A 17,470-nucleotide genomic window follows, 5' to 3' on the forward strand; every position below is an offset into this window, starting at 1 on the left:
TGACAGGTTTGGCATGCTTTTGATATTGCGATCTCTTGAATTAGTAAAACAAGTTGAACAACTCATGTTAATTTACAACCGTCCGACTTCCATATTTAGTAATCATGTTTATTTAATTATGAATAAAGTAGATTAACTATACACGTGTATTAAGGAAAACGTGTATTGTTCTTTCCCAAATATCAGTCATGTTCGGAGATAAATTATCCCACAGATATAATAAAAATATAAAATTGAAAACAAATACATCAGTGGTTATATTTTATCTGACGTCGTGTTCTGAAATACATCAAATCATATACGTCATTCTATGCATGATGCATTTTAATAATTCTTTCTTCAACAAAGAGGATAAAAATATCTTGTCAAACAGAAAACAAAGTTTTGTTAATTCGTGAATTGGTCAGACTCTCTTTCACAATTTGCGGATTAGTAACCCAAATCAAATTAATATGTTCCAGTTAGTTAAATGTTTGAGCTTCTTACATTTCATTTTTGCCCGAGACAAGTTGCTTAACTCATTATTTCAAAGTCACTTAGTAATCTAATATTCTTTCCAAACATCAGTATAAAAACTATCCAAATGACAAAAACACATCATTTTCCTCTAACCGTCGTAAGACAAAAGCTGAAACGTAAACTATGAAAAAATGTTGCTGATAGGAAATGGCAGCCGCAAGTTTTTCAGTTTGCAGATTTAAGCAAAACAGTTTAACATTGATTGTTAACGCTACCGATACATACCATGTTGGTTAATCTGTTCGTGATAGGCTGATGAAGGCTGGTGTCTGCTTGGCAAGGTTTATATACCGGACGCGGCGTCATTGTTGATAAGTTTTCCTTAGAAACGCCAATGACATTTTTACAAGATATCACCAGTTGTGATTAATATGCATTATTCTGTTGCAAACACACCACTCATAGTACGTTATACTAAGAGTATTGGTTTGCCTACCGTATTAATACGCTACAAACATCAGTCTATGGATGCTCTAGGGACCCAAGTTATCGCAGAATATAAACAAAGCTAAGCCTATAAAAAAGGAGAACTAATTGTATAAAATACTCGACATTTGTCATGTTACGTTACAGAGATACGGGGGAACACTTGCGAGGCACCTTAGGTAATGGAGGAAACTATGCACTAGATATCACTTTAAAAACTGTTTAATTTTCTGACAATTTAAATGCTTAGATGTAAAAATAGGTAAGAAGACGGCCGATAGAGACAAACACATTTAGTTTAAAGCAACGGATTATATTTTGAGAACCGTTGAAACAAGGTGACGTAGATGCAATGTTAAAAAACAAAAACATCAAACAAAATGAACCTTTAATGTTTCTTCTATTGACCGTTAGCAAGAAAGTGGTGCAAATATAAATGCACAGTTGTGTGACCGCACAACGCACCAACTCATCGTCCACACATGATACACACATATGTGCGATTTAAGAATCGTTCGTCCCGTTGTCGCTTCTCATCTCACTAATGTGTGATTTGGTACTATTGGTTGATCTAAATATCGGAACGGAATAAAAACAATTGGAAAGCTCGTATGAAATAAGGAATACTGTATATATTAATTTCGCATGACAAACATTAAGTTTTTTTTCAATTTTACAGTGGGTGTTATGTAGTATTTCAGTGACTGTAAGACTGCCAAGAATGGGTTTGGTTCCCAAGGAATTGGAACAGATACATATTATTTTAAGAGTAGATATGTTTTTGACTGATATTAAATATTTATGGACTTATCATTTTCACAATCAACGGTGAACTTTTATTTGCGCAATTATACCGAATACAACATATATTGATACATACAAATGTACTCATCTTCCAATAGTGCATAACTAACCTTTAAAACTGAGGAGACAAGAACTCTGTTTAACAATATATATTGTAAACACGAAACATTCTGGATACAAAGGAAATCAATACATACGCATAATTTGTGAAGTGTTGTTCTGGAAATTAATTGATTTTCTCGATAATTGACTTGTATGAAACGAAAAGATGGTTTATCAGGTGTAAATAGAAGATTTGGAAGATTTAAAGTACATTAAATGTCAAATTCCGTATCCAACTTAATCCTTGTTAATGCGTGTTTCTATGATGCGAAATTATGTAGATAGAGCACAATACCCTTTTATATATTTTGTACTTTATCTAATTTTCAATACATGTTGCATAATATTACAAACACTGTACATGCAGATCTGTCAATAATGGGGTTGTACTATCATGCATATTTCCAGTACATGTCCGTAGTGTATTGAATGCAGTTTATCACCGTTAGAGTTCATCATGTATTTTATATTTATCAAAGCACAACTGGACGTGTGTTAACTACTTCTGCTACGCGTTGTTTGCAATTTTTAAACCCCTTCACATGTTTTTAGTGATGCAAGAAAAGTACCCGTCAATTGGTAATGAACAGGATACTTGTAACAGGTAAGGCTGCTTTGTTCACATTCAAAACCATTTTGATAGTAGCAGATATTGGCATGGCTATCACTGTTAGGTAAATAGATTGCCATTTAAATCAGGCTGATATATGGCAACAAACCAAAACAGGAAAGGTTTAAGTTCATATACAAATTTGTATTTATTGATATGCTAATCGTTAATATATATCAATCAGGATGCCTATCGTACAACTGTGCTACGTGTATTGCAACGTTGTTCATATTTAGCACTCCGCTTACATTCCTTGAGCACACCGCACCTATTGAATTCCTCACAAAGATGATCTACACAATCAGATGCGGGGTAGACGGAGATTAAATTGACCTGAACCAACCAAATCATTTTTGATGCTGAGACAACCGCAAAAACGATAATAAGAGACTAGATGTGGGTCTCGATATGTCTTAAAAAATGCAGTTGGAGTAATGCTATTGCAAGGAGGCAAATGTACCAACATACCATCATAACGCACATAGAGGCAACTCCTAAAACGAACTTAGCAGTTGATAGGACGTTTAACAATATGAAACTAAAACCAAATCGGTTCCTTTCGAGGAACTATATTCCTATATTCGCTATATTTCTCAGGTGTATATTTAAACGTTCTAATTGCGTAGGAGTGACCCTTTCCACACTGATGTGCAACCCAGGTTCAGGTATCTAGTTCTGTAAATTAAATATACACATCTCATTTGGAACATTAAAATAGATTTAATTAAAGTAAGGAGATAGAAATATCAGTACTAGAGTACAATACATTTACAGCACGATAACAGTATTGAGCCCTTACCAGGCTACCGTCAGAACATAGACATAGGCGAGAACAGGACAATGCATGGTTTAACCGATGTACGCTTCTCCCTGACACTCACATAACAGCACACCCATCTTATACATAAATCCGTTTGAATGAAATAGTAAAGAGAAGAAGAAAGAAAAATGAGTCGTACCAGCTTCTACCTCCTATACTGACAAATGGACGAACGGGCGTGCATTTGTTTTGTTATCATCATAAACCAATCGAGGGTATTCCCCTTTCAAAAAGTAAAGGCCAATAGAATAGAGTGACATGTAAGATGTCGGCCAATACATTGACAGTCTGGAAAAAGCGTGACATCGAAAACCTTAATGTAAACAAATAAAACATTCCTTCCGCTAGTCGAACAATATGCGACGGCGACATAAAATATAAATCAACGTAACAAAGGTTTTACTCATAATTTTATCGAAACGTGCAAATACACACAAACACAAACCACCACCACCACCACCGCCACCATTACCACCACACACCGCCACCATACACTATCAAGTTAGGCCGGGTATAATACATGAAATCATCTCAACTTTCACAATAATATGATCTTGTTGACAAAATTACAAATTGACCGTATTTAACGCAAAAACTATAATGTATCGGTGATAGCATCCAGAAGGTCCAAATATGCACTTCTTTCTTTATCAGATTATGCTGATGTTGTGTACGTGTTATGATACGAATATTGCTGCTAAGTGGTCAAGTAAGAACCATAAGATATGTTTGGCAAGGTAAAACGACAATCCTTTGTTTGGAAAGTAGTTTTCATTTTATTTTTTTGAGTTGTGCGTGAAACCTTGAACTGATGAATTACAACATTTGGAAGAGCATTGATTAATTTCGAATTAAATTATCTGTGAAGAGTGTAGATCATAAACCGTGCCACTACGTAAAAGAGATAACTATACCATTCAAGGTTACAGCAAATCTCGGTGACTTAAAAATCCTATAGCAAAGTCTACCCTTTTGTTTCTCGAAAGATGAACGTAGGACACTGTTTAAGATTTGGTAATAATACAGCATGGCAAACCTGAATAACATTTCATCATACAGCCGATCCGTCCTACATCATACAGCGGATTCGTCCTACATCATACAGCTGATCCGTCCTACATCATACATCTGATTCGTCCTACATCATACAGTGATTAGTCCTACATCATACAACTGATCCGTCCTACATCATACAGCTGATCCTTCCTACATCATACAGCTGATTCGTCCTACATCATACAGCTGATTCGTCCTACATAATACAGCTGATCCGTCCTACATCATACAGCTGATCCGTCCTACATCATATAGCGGATTCGTCCTACACCATACATATTATTCGTCCTACATCATACAGCTGATTCGTCCTACATCATACAGCTGATTCGTCCTACATAATACAGCTGATCCGTCCTACATCATACATCTGATTCGTCCTACATCATACATCTAATTCATCCTACATCATACAGCTGATTCGTCCTACATCATACAGCTGATTCGTCCTACATCATACAACGGATTCGTCCTACATCATACATCTGGTTCGTCCTACATCATATAGCGGATTCGTCCTATATCATACATCTGATTCGTCCTACAGCATACAGCTGATTCTTCCTACATCATACAGTTGATCCGTCCTACATCATACAACTGAACCGTCCTACATCATACAGCTGATTCGTCCTACATCATACAGCTGATTCGTCCTACATCATACAGCTGTTCCGTTTTACATCATACAGCTGATTCCTCCTTCTTAGACTCATCGGTGAAGCTTGTGGTCAAAATGTTCGAAATACAAATACATGTAACAACCTACTATTATAATAGAGGGGCAGGTGCGTAAAACCCCTTAATTTGCGAATTTCAAAATGTTTAGTTGTATTGGTTTATTTCGAATTAAAGATCATATAGGTCTACTAATCGTTAAAAAAGTTCATTATTATTGCATGGTTAACGGTCCATCAAGACAGAAAAAGTCAAACTGTTTATCTGTTCTAACGGTATTTACAAATCATGATGCATTTCCCATTATTTGCCATTCTCATTAGATATTATTTGTAGGATTGACAAAATCTAAAACTGATATTCCTTACATGCTTTGCGAGGAAGAGTCATAATGTATATAATAATCAATGCTTTTTCGTGTTTTGTAATTTTACACATGTCATAACAGATATAAATTGTAATGTGTGCTTACAAGTATCACACATGTAAATCTTGTGTGCACAAGCGTGTACTTGTATTACAAAGATAGACAGTATTTGTCCCTTTTCCTTCTTTTCTCTTCATCCTTATGATATCGTGTTTGTTGATTAGCATGAACGTTTTAGCATTTATTACATAGTTAATACTGTATCAATAGTTCAATGCTGTTGTCATAGTGATGTCGAAAATCTATGGTTGGTTTAAATCATATATATGTTTGTTTTTCGTAAAGCAATGTTTTCCAGATATCAATCTATTGTATAACGAGGGCTATTTCGTATCGCCACCCCAGTAACGAATTATAAGCCGTGAACACGCCACCTCAATCGATTGCACTGTACTAACATTTAAATCAAAGCAACATTCAGACCTTCAAGATCAGGCTGGACATTGATATATTGATAAACGACATGCAACGAGCGGATTCTTATCCTTTTAGTCGCATACAAGTATTGATACATACATTGTACGCTCATGGTATTTACTGGTGTTGAAACAAGCTCTGAACGTTTATTTAATAACATAAATAACTTATACAATAGGGAAAATATTAATAACTGTGAATTCAAAATAGCATTTAAATATCGACTTCGTGGAGCTTAACTGCTCAGAACACATACCTTTTGTCTTAAAACATCAAAGGGTAAACTCAGGTATTTGGCGATATTTGTATGTGGTCTTAAACTAGAAATGTCACCCTTGTTGACGTATCTTAACTGCCTAAAGTGGAATATGATATCCTCTGTATGTCACTAATACTTAGGGGGTAAATTGGTCAAAATGTTATTACGTTATAATACATAATATAAATGGCTTAGTTTTATGATGTTTTATTCAAGACAGTTTGATTAAGATGATATGATGAACCGTTAAAATGATAAAAACGAAAATCTAAACATATACTTATTTTCAAATGAAAGTTTATTTGTAACTGATATCTTAAGATTTATATTTAAACATCACAGCAATAATGTATGAGTTATCAAGGTAGTTATGTAAATACAATGGACATATTAAAAATATATGGAATCGCAGCTCATCACATACAGCAACGTGATTCAACACATGCGACATTATTTATTAGTCATATATGATTCAATAGGTTTTAATTTAATCAAGCAAAGCCATTGCCAAGACTTTAAGGTTCTCAAAGAAATAAAAACGTCATATCTTTATAAATTTCTAGATCTTGTCAACATTTCTAAATGTATTTTTTTTAAGCAACGTTGTTGTTTTCCTGGAACGAGATGCATACAAATATGTTTGACGATTGCTCAAAATTATATACAGTGTGGTAACTTCAAAATAGTTGGTGTTAGAGAACGTTGAAAGCGATCTCATAATAAACAAGCCTAATGTCAAAAATATTGTACGATGTCATCCGTCATTGTATCCAGTAGGTGATGCATCTGGTAAATTTATCAGGGTGACACACGCTGTATGGGAAATGCATTATTCATTCACTCAGAAACAGCTTAGCTAGGATCCCAAACGTCAGCATTAGGGGAGACAATGTGTGTTGGATGGATCCAGTGCCTATAATAAGAATACTATGCATCAGAATAATATACATATGTCGGCCTTTTCCCTTAAACGTGTTTTTTCTTTCCTTTGTTCTTGCAACAGCCCGCTGTTATAGCATGCTTCATTTAGATACGTTGATCATTGTTAAAGCTGTAGTTTGCATAAGATACTCCAACTATTATCTTTATCTTATCAGACTCTATAATTTTGTGGTCTTTTTAGGTGACATGCATCTATTGAACTCAATTTAGATTTTTTACAAATAGCGAAAGTTCGACAATACTGAGGTTATTACATACATATACGAAGGTCAATCAATACGTTGTATCACTAAATAGCTCCAGGCCGAACTGGCAATAAAATTGTTTAGCGCTTAAGCAGACTGTAAAAGCATTTAACAAACAATGTACATGTCAAATTTCAACAACATACGACAGGAATAAACAATTTATTCATTGTTGAATAGTATGCACTCGTGACCCGTGGCTACATGTAATGCTTAACTGAAGGTCAAGACTAAATCTGAAATACGCTCCCATATCAAAGTTCAGTGTGCTTTACAGATACCACAAAAACAGATACAGGCAGAGTTTTCAGGTGGGTGAACAATATCAGGAATGGTGCAATTGACATAAAGAGGTATACGACAGGGCAGGCCAGTTGGTGTACCATCAACGTAAAGGGAAAAGACCTGGGCCTATTACTTTGAACCCCAGAGGCAAAATGATAACGAGCAATGCTTGTCGAGAAATCAAGAAAAGCCAGTGATTGCAAAACGTATTAAAAGCGGCAAGGAAATGTTGTGACCGCAATTTGTTCACTTCCTGTTGGTCTGTGGGTCTGTGCTAGGAAGGAAAAACTAGCACTGCCAAGTTTTAAAAGAGACAAAGCCCGCAAGCTTGTCAAAATATTATGCATATAATAGCTTCTAATCAAAAGGTTGAATGGCATTAAGCTAACTCACGCCAATGCAAGCAAAGCAAGAGAGGTAGCCACATATTGACCACCCACTCTATTCACCAAATCTAAGTACTGTGAATTATTCCTGTTTCTTTAACTTAAGCATATGCTCATTGGGAAACGGTACGCCCCTAGGAGTGTTCTGTGAATTTTAATCTTTTGGTGTCTCGCCAGTATACCAATGGGAGACTACCGCGCAGCGTTTACATCATGGATAGCGCGATTGCAAACGTGCTTTTTTGCTAAGGGGGAAATAGTAATAGAATGATCAAACTATATATATATAACATGTGATTTCTGACACAAGTGACATATGTGTTTTAATGGCCCTCGTACCTCGTATCACAGGCGATTACAACTAATGTCTACACAATTCTGACGAAATACAATCAACGATATAAGAAGAGTATTGACGTTATCAAATCTCTGGTGTGACATCACTCATTATTTTCTATTACGTAAATTTAAATGTTACATTCTCATTCATTGGTTATAATTATTACATTCAATAACAATTAACACCAACATTTTACAACGTGGTCTTACCTGACTTGAGTGGTGTGCTCTTTTGTCCTATAAATATTAAACACATTTATACATCATTTGTTACAGTATATTTTTGTACCAATGGTACACAAAGCGCAAATAAGGGGAATTATCATGTCAACATGGTTCGGAGATTTATGTAATATACTACGTGATCATAACTTTCCGTTAAATTGTATATGGTTTCACAATTGAATCACAATTTCGTTGGTACATGGTACTCCGTGGACCTATGATTCAGATTCAGATTCAGATTCTTTATTTCCTTGTGTCTTTCAACACATCGGATGAATGCGTAGATGAAGATTAACCATGATATCAACAAAATAAAAATAAAATAAAAAGTGACTCCAAAGTAGGAAGAAAAGGGTAAAGCTCCTATAAAAACACAATATAACGTTACAAATTAACAACTTTTTGAAATGATAAAATACACTGAAACTAGTTTTTTGGTCCTAACCCCCCTCCTTCTCCTCCTCCTAAAACAAAACTAACAAGTTTTTCCATGTAATATTACATCCTTTTTAAATATCTGATGACTAACACTTATAGACAGGCAAATATTAATCGAGACAAAAGGGACAAATGACGCGTGTTCATAGGTTCAGCCAATACATTTTTCCCTTATGCGCATACCTTCATATTTTTTTTTATGAAAACGATTGTACAGCAGGAATAATTTCAATTAAATATTTCATGTTTTTATTCTTAAATTGATGGCATTTAAGTTTGCGATATACTTTTTACTGATCTATAATTTTTTGGCGATTGATCTATTCAATGAAAACCTGTTTAATGTACATATTTTGCTTAAGATTACGCTTGATGATGCTTTCAGACCTTAAGGTTACCATACCTCCATCCTAATCGCGGGGTACTTCCGTAAGTATTTGAAAATACATCATACAACCTTTATTGGAAAACATACAAGTATAACTATTTAGGATTTTTTATATGGCGACATGATTATTTTCCTTGTTGAAATTCCCATAGTTTTTGTACAATAATGATTTTACATTTTTGCGCGAATAAAATAACATTTTTCAAGATGCAGTGCGATTAACAATATTGCTTAACATGATTGTATGATTATCATATTTAGGAACGATGTCGTTGTTGTTATTTACTTAAGCATTGAACTGTTTTTGTATGGCATTTATGAATGACACAGCTTTGCAAGCAAAGAAAATAATGCGCGCTGGCCTCAGCCAACAGACTGCTTGAAAATGACCGTTTTTCAACGAATGGTCGATTTAACAGTTTTATAAGCCTCTATTTTCATCCGTGGGTAAATCTTTATATCTATTGTACATGTAAGCGAAATGGTTGCAAAAGAATGTGTTGAACTTCATTGTTATAAAAAGTGTACCTAAAAATGATTTAAATGAATGCATGCTATGCACCTACAAAGTTTTGGAAACTTATTTTTATCTAGTACATTACTGTTTATATAATTGGTGTATCACGTTTTGATAACCTTCGTACAATAGACACTCTGTAGCATCATGCAAAATGATCAGTAAATCGTATGCATACTAAGGTGTTTAATTGTACGCGATCACAATGAAATCGACAGAGCCATACAGTGTATTTACATACATTGTATATTTATAAACAGTACGAAATGAAAACCAAATCACCAAGTCAAATTATGTATGAACGATACATCAATATATTTAAGATGACGTTTCGGATAAACTTTTTCTATTAAGAGAAACATTGGTTGACATAATTATTTACCCCTACCACCATGTCAAAAAAGACTATTTTCCTTTATAAACCAAGGAGAACAGATAACCAAAGGGTAATAAAACGAACAATTTAAACTATATTAAACTTTACCCAAAGGCAGACCAGATGACTTAGGGATAATGGAATTTACCATTTAGAAAATGCACCCTAGCCCCCGGAGATGGGGCAGGAATTCCAATTTTACACTTTCATAACATCTTCCTCCAAGGATGATTCGCACCATGTAAGAATAATTTCCTTCTGAAAATTGACATTGAAATACCCTCTTCCACTAAAGATGATTCTGACCAAGTAAGGATAATTTCCTACTAAACATTGACAAAATATAACCAAAAGTGTTATTTCCCTCTGTAAAGTTTACCCCCTCCCCTATGAAGAACGGATGGCTTAGGAGTACTGAATATCATTTCAATAAAGCCCCTGGCGATATTTCCATCCATTTACAGAAAGTGACTGTAGTTTATCTGAATCTGGAAAAGAAGACTTTTGAAAAATTGGTTAATTTTTACTTTAGGGATCCGCCCTGGCCCCTGGGGTTGGGGCAGAAATCCCAATTTTACACTTTCATAACATCTTCCTCCAAGGATGATTCGCACCATGTAAGAATAATTTCCTTCTGAAAATTGACAAAATATACCCAAAAGAGTTATTTCCCTCTATAAACTAAAGCAAATGTAACCCCCTCCCCTGGGGTGAACGGATGGCCTGGGGACACTGAATTGTTTAAATTTAAACAAAGCCTCTGATGATCTTTCCATCCATTCAGAGAAATGGACTGTAGTAACTCTGAGTCTGGTGAAGAAGATTTCTGAAATATTTGTAAATTTTCCCTTTTGTGCCCCGCCCTGGTTTCTAGGGTTGGGGCAGTAATCTCAATTTTACAATTTCATACCATCTTCCTCCAAGGATGATTCTTTCCAAGTAAGAATAATTTCCTACTGAAAATTGACAAAATATACCCAAAAGTGTTACTTCCCAATTTGAACTATAGTGAACTTTACCCCCTACCAAAGGGAGAACGGGTGGCCGTACTGACATTTACAATTTAAACAAAACCCCTGATGATCTTTCCACCCATGCGGAGAAATTGACTGTAGTACCTCGGATCCATCCTCGATATCCAGGGGTTACGCTCACTTTCGCTCTGTACACCCCTGGCATATGTCATAGCAAAATTGAAGGCACGAAGAAAGCTGTTTGATTGGTCTCAGGTAAAACAAAACTGACCAATCGCTACGCTGATACATGTACCTGTCTTTTGAAGATTACAAAGGAGAGACGCCCGACTTCAAAGCTTGTCAATTTTTACCGTTACGTGACCGCGAGATTCTTTTGATGCATATCAAAGGATCGAACTAGTCTTCTTGTCTCATCAACAAGGTGGCGCACACTAAGCCTTCAATTTTGCTATGACATATTTTAGGGGTGTAGAGAGCGAAAGTGAGCGAAACCCCTGAATATCGAGGATGCTCTGAGTCTGGAGAAGAAGAATTTGAAATATTAGTAAATTTTCCTTTTTGGGCCTTGCCCTGGTCTCGAGGGTTAGGGAAGGAATTCCAATTTTACAATCTTGTAGCCTCATTTACCAAGGATGATTCTGACCAAGTTTAAAAGGATTAGATGCACCAGTCCGTGAGAAGAAGTTGAAAATGTAAATAAGTTTACGCAAGACGGACGACGACATACGGAAAGCGATCTTAACAGGTCACTTGAGCAAAGCTCAGGTGACCTAAAATCTGATACCCAACGCTTCACCTGTTATTTTGCATTAACAAATACAACTGCGTTGAGTACTACGCACAATTTTGATATTGTAATACACTTTTTCTGAGAAAGTTTATTTTTATTATCTTTCACACCTCTATGTTATTATTTATGTTAACATGTTTTAACTGGTTTTGCTGTTGTTACTATTCCTTGTGTATTTGTTGCTGTTGAATTATTACTTTTAAATATGTTTCTGTTGAGAATATTATAGTATTGATGTTGAAATATCAATTCACAAGAAAACGTCCGTAATTTGTATAATAATATTATAAAAAAAAACAATTACACACATAGAAATAGCATTGCATCGTGATAGAAAAGGAATTTTGTCATCTTCTCACTCATGGTGGTTTACACATATTGTTTATTATCTTGATCATTATGATAATTTATTTGTTGGTAAGTATGTTTTCGCCAACATGAATATGTAGTATGTAATGTTTTAAGCTTGTAACAAAATTGATTTTGAAATGTCTTTAATAACGTACTAGATTTTACAGCAGACTAAATACCAGGCACACCATTTCGTTAAAGGAAAGTTCTCTGACCTACATTTTTATCGCAACGTTTTAAAAGAAAACATTGGATTTATTTGATGTAGTAGCATTTGATTACTTTATAAAGTTGTAATGAGTTGCTAGTTTGATTTATTTTGATACATACACACTAATTTAAAAAATTAAATATAATCATCATAGTTTCCAACAAAACAGTTTTTTAAGATAGAGTTATAACAATGTCTTACCTGTGCATTGGTAAAGGCAATTTTCCACATCTTTACATGATGGTTTACAATCAGCAGTTGTTGCTGTAAAATATAACACAAAATCACTGATGATCCGCTTTCTTTTGCACGGTACTTTAGGAAAGTTTAGATACAATATTGCATTTGGTGATACTTGCGGTTCTCTATGTATTGCAATGTTATACCACGGGCAAATNGTAAGAGGCAACATTTATGTAGGACATCCTGTGGAATTGGGGTTGTTTCTTCCGTGTGATCCTTTCAGTCTATGTTGTAGTTGTCAATAATGGACATACTATATCCCATTTCGTTTCATTTCAAAATAACTTATAAAATCAAATAGATTTAATGAGAATAGCGCAACAGGCTTAGCCTATTTGATGTCATGATTGTGTATCTTAAGAGGTGTATAACTTGCCACTCCCCGTAGAATCTAAATGTGTTATTCTGTATCTTTTAATAGGAGGATGTGGATAAGTTATCGTCTACTCCCCCTTGCTTTCCTATCTATGTTTTTTTAATCGGTGCCACCTTAGACACCCGTTTTTATATGACCCTGGTAACCGAGGTAACCCCCTCCCCCCTATAAAATAGTAAAACTGATTGGCTAATGAACCACGGAAGCAAATGCCAAAGAGGGAACAATTTCAAAATCCTAACTCAAATTGGCATGAGTGGGACAAAATATGAAAGACAGGAAAGAAAAGGTTGTTAAATTTTGAAAATACAAATTTAGGAGGGTGAACACCATCAACTTGGTCAATTAATGCCTGGTTCATCGTCTTTATATCTCAAGGGAATTTGGCAAGGTTTTCGTTACCGCTCCTGATAATATCAACACGTCCAGTTTTATGAGAAAAGAAAAAAGGAGAGAGGCATTTTTAATTCTCATGAGAAGGTTAGCAATCTGTTGGAAAAAATTGACTCTGGACTCAAAAATGATATCGTCAATCGGGAACACAATGATTCTCACGATTTCATCCCCGATTATACCGGTATAGTTCATCCTAACCATGTTTCTTGTATCTTCTATCTGGTACAAGGAATGTTTTTTGAGTAAACGATGCTTTAGGTAAATCAAAACATCGCTTGAGTTAATTAAACAAGAGGCCAATAGGGATAAAATCCCGTAATCTCCATGATAGAAGAAGGATTTCAAAGGTTTTACCTCTATTTCCCCTTTTTGGCCTCGCCCCTCTGCCCTGGGGGCAATACCTACCATTTATACAAAATAGAGTGCACTTGGACTAGAGATGCTTCAAACCAAATTGGTATGAAATCCTTTAATCCCTTTGGTAGAATAAGCATTTCAAAGGTTTTGCCTCTATTTCCCCTATTTGGTCTCACTCATCTGCCTTCAGGGAGCCACACCCACCGTTTATACAAAATCGAGTGGCCTTGGCCTCAGGATGTTCGAGTCTTAATAAGGATAAAGTCCCTTAGTCCCTATGGTAGAAGAAGGACTTTAAAGGTTTTACCTCTATTTTCCCTATTGGGCCCGCTTCTCTGCCCCCAAGGGGACTACACCCACCGTTTATAAATTGAGTGCCCCTGGCAAGGATGCTCCAGTCCATATTTAACTAAAATCCACTTAGCCGTTCAGGACAAGTAGCGTTTTAAAGGAAAAATTGACAGACGGAAGGACGGACAGACGAAGACGGAAGCTGCACCATGTCATAAGCTCACTTGCCCTTCGGTGAGGTAAGCTCAAAATATGTAAAAAAAAAATGTTCCAGGTCTAGAATGTATGGTGTCATATTACGATTGTAATAATGATTTTCGTACTAAGAATGCTAGTAAACAAATGCATATTGTTTATGTGCAACAAATGTATAATTTTAGACGTTCCATAATAATTTATGCATTAGCTACTGAATTTGATCTGTTTTTTAATTCGATATTAGTTATATTTTATGTGCAAAATCAAATAGATTCACACTAAAGGCGTTTTTGATTTTGTAACATAAGTGTTATTGAAGGCTATGGGACATTATGAAATATTGCAGTGGACATGAAATGATACAAACCATTTATAAATAGTCCATGGAATCAGTTTCGCCCTTTAGGCCGTTTCATGTATAAGCCTGATCTTAAAGTAACAAGCGGGATATTTAAACAATATACTGCCGAAATACAGACCCGGTGATAAACATTTGAAAGCCCGACAAGTACGGACGTTTTCGGACAGCTTATTGTCTAAATAAATGATGGCAGCAGCCTGACTAACCTATGAAGTGTATTCGTTTTATAGTCTACGCTTGATGCGCATTTGAAAATATGTCACTTAACGTTTCTGTCAAGCTTAACTTAAGAATTTAAGACAACATTTATTTCCAAAATGTACTCGTCAATGTGTATATAAATATATTCAGGACGATTCATCAATTTTGAATACAACAATATTTGGTTTGAACTCGTCCTAGATACACATAGGCTTTGTGTTTATGTTATCAAATGTTGTCTCTTACAGCAACTTGTGTAATTATTAAACTATAATTTTACATTGTTTCTTATATAAACATTGGACGGTAATCTATTTCAGCTGACCCGTGTTCAATCGCCATTGCAGTTCTTTTATAAAACTAAAATTAATTCGATGTGTGATACGAAATAAATTAGTAGTATTTGTTGATTGGAATTGAACTCAACCTGTTAATCTTCTTATAGACATGTTGTGAAACTTCAAGAATGTTTTAAACTATATTTAAAATGAAATAAACCGCCAACTGGAATCTAGTGATACTGTTCACATACCGGAAATATTGCTGCGGTCACTTTGTGTTTGAAATATTGTAAAACGGGGCAAACCTGGAATAATTTAAGTTTTAAAATGTCTTACCTTCTCTGCGTTTTCCCCCTGGAAATGTAAAAGATAAGATCTTATTACAAGTTGTTGAATCAAGCAATAAAAATCGTTTTTTAAAGAAACATTATGAACTAGCATGAATTTGATGGTCGTCTTCAAATATAAAATGTTATCCTATTTGAAATGGCAATGTCATTTTGTCCATGACGATGTAGATCAAACACATGTTGTTTAGTATTGAGTCATAAACAGGTTTAAAATGTAGCATTTATTATTATAGTCAACCGACACCCGATGCCAAACTGGCAGAATTCATTTCCTTTTTCTTTGTTTAAAAAAATAAAAGAAACATATATCGGTCATTTAGTTTTTTTCCTTAACTTCGTACACGCATTAAGCTAGGATAATGATTAATAGAAATGTAAAATTGTTACATGTTAACGTATATCTAATTTCGTCTTTGAATTCGTGCAGTGCTTTTATACGTTTTCTTCCGTTGTCAGTAAATTGTGACCGATTGGAATAATGAGTATTTTAGTAAGGTATCAATCTAAAGTCGGCATTATATTAGCAGTATCGTAAGGAGGCAAAAACATGAACATACTGCCTTAACTCCTATGCATGAAAACATTACACTCATTAAGGCACACTTGCCAACGGCCTTATATTAAATTAGCTGTTAATATGATGCTTAACCCTTTTAAACCAAACTATATCGCTTCATATATCAAATGTTGCCTTATTCAAACAATGTACTATTAAACGTGTCGTAACGCTTCAAGATAATTTATTGTTTGTGTATGAAGTAAAACTTTGATAAAACATTTTTCCAAACTGATGCATCTACTTGAAGATATATGGCTTAATTATTCATCATGATGGAAAGTTGCTTATATATATTGTTTTGAACACGATTTGCTATTGTTTGCCGGGCTTGTACTTGTTTATTCAATATACTTTGTTTTCTTGTTGTCTCTTTTAATCTTTCATATTTAAGTAGAACGTACAATTTGAAAAAAAATATAAGCAAATCATCAAATAATTGTTCAACTTTTACTTTACGGTATCATTTTATACATCTACTAGAGTGTATGATACAAAACCATCACGATTTTATGACTCACACAAATAAATCAGCCAATCAGCAAGTGTTTCATACGTTTGTAGTTCCTATCTAAAATTAGTTCTGGCTAATAACTGGGCCACTGAGAAGTTTAATAAGGAACTAATGACAGATCTTTAGATACATTAAATGTTCAGGAATTTGACTTTTGAAAAATGTATACTTTTGTCTGTGTGCGGATTTGCACATGGGCAAAATGTCTGGAGGCATTTCTGTTTTGGGTCACCGGTTTTGCTTGTAAACTTCCGGTTGTCAACTTCTGGACGCTGTGACACTCCAATATACCACTAAACCTATCAAAAAATTCATTTTGTAGCCTTTGCAAGGTATGTATTTATGAATCTAGACAGTTGTCAATGGTGTTGAACTTCAAATATTAAAGTTATTAGCTAAAATGTTTGGTAATAACATATAGTACATGATTTAGTTGTGTGAGTCCTTTAACTTAGTATATCCGGAATATATAGAGGAAATTTAATTGCGCACTCGTAAAAAAAATCAAAATATTAGCCCCAATCGTTAAATATTTTTGTTATTACTGAAAACACCATTAAATTTTGTATTTATTACATTTTTAAAGCATAAAATATGAAAAATGTAATTAATTCAAAAAAGGCAGGAATCAGAAGCGTAAGAATTAACGCCTTATTATAATGACGTCACGCTTGACAACAAGGCTTCGCGCCATTTTGAATGGGATACTCAACGCAATTCCGACGTTTTCAGCTATTTGCTTGTTTGATTGCTTGTAC

The sequence above is a fragment of the Mizuhopecten yessoensis genome, unplaced genomic scaffold (assembly GCF_002113885.1).
Source record: "Mizuhopecten yessoensis strain PY_sf001 unplaced genomic scaffold, ASM211388v2 scaffold10203, whole genome shotgun sequence".
Taxonomy (NCBI): domain Eukaryota; kingdom Metazoa; phylum Mollusca; class Bivalvia; order Pectinida; family Pectinidae; genus Mizuhopecten; species Mizuhopecten yessoensis.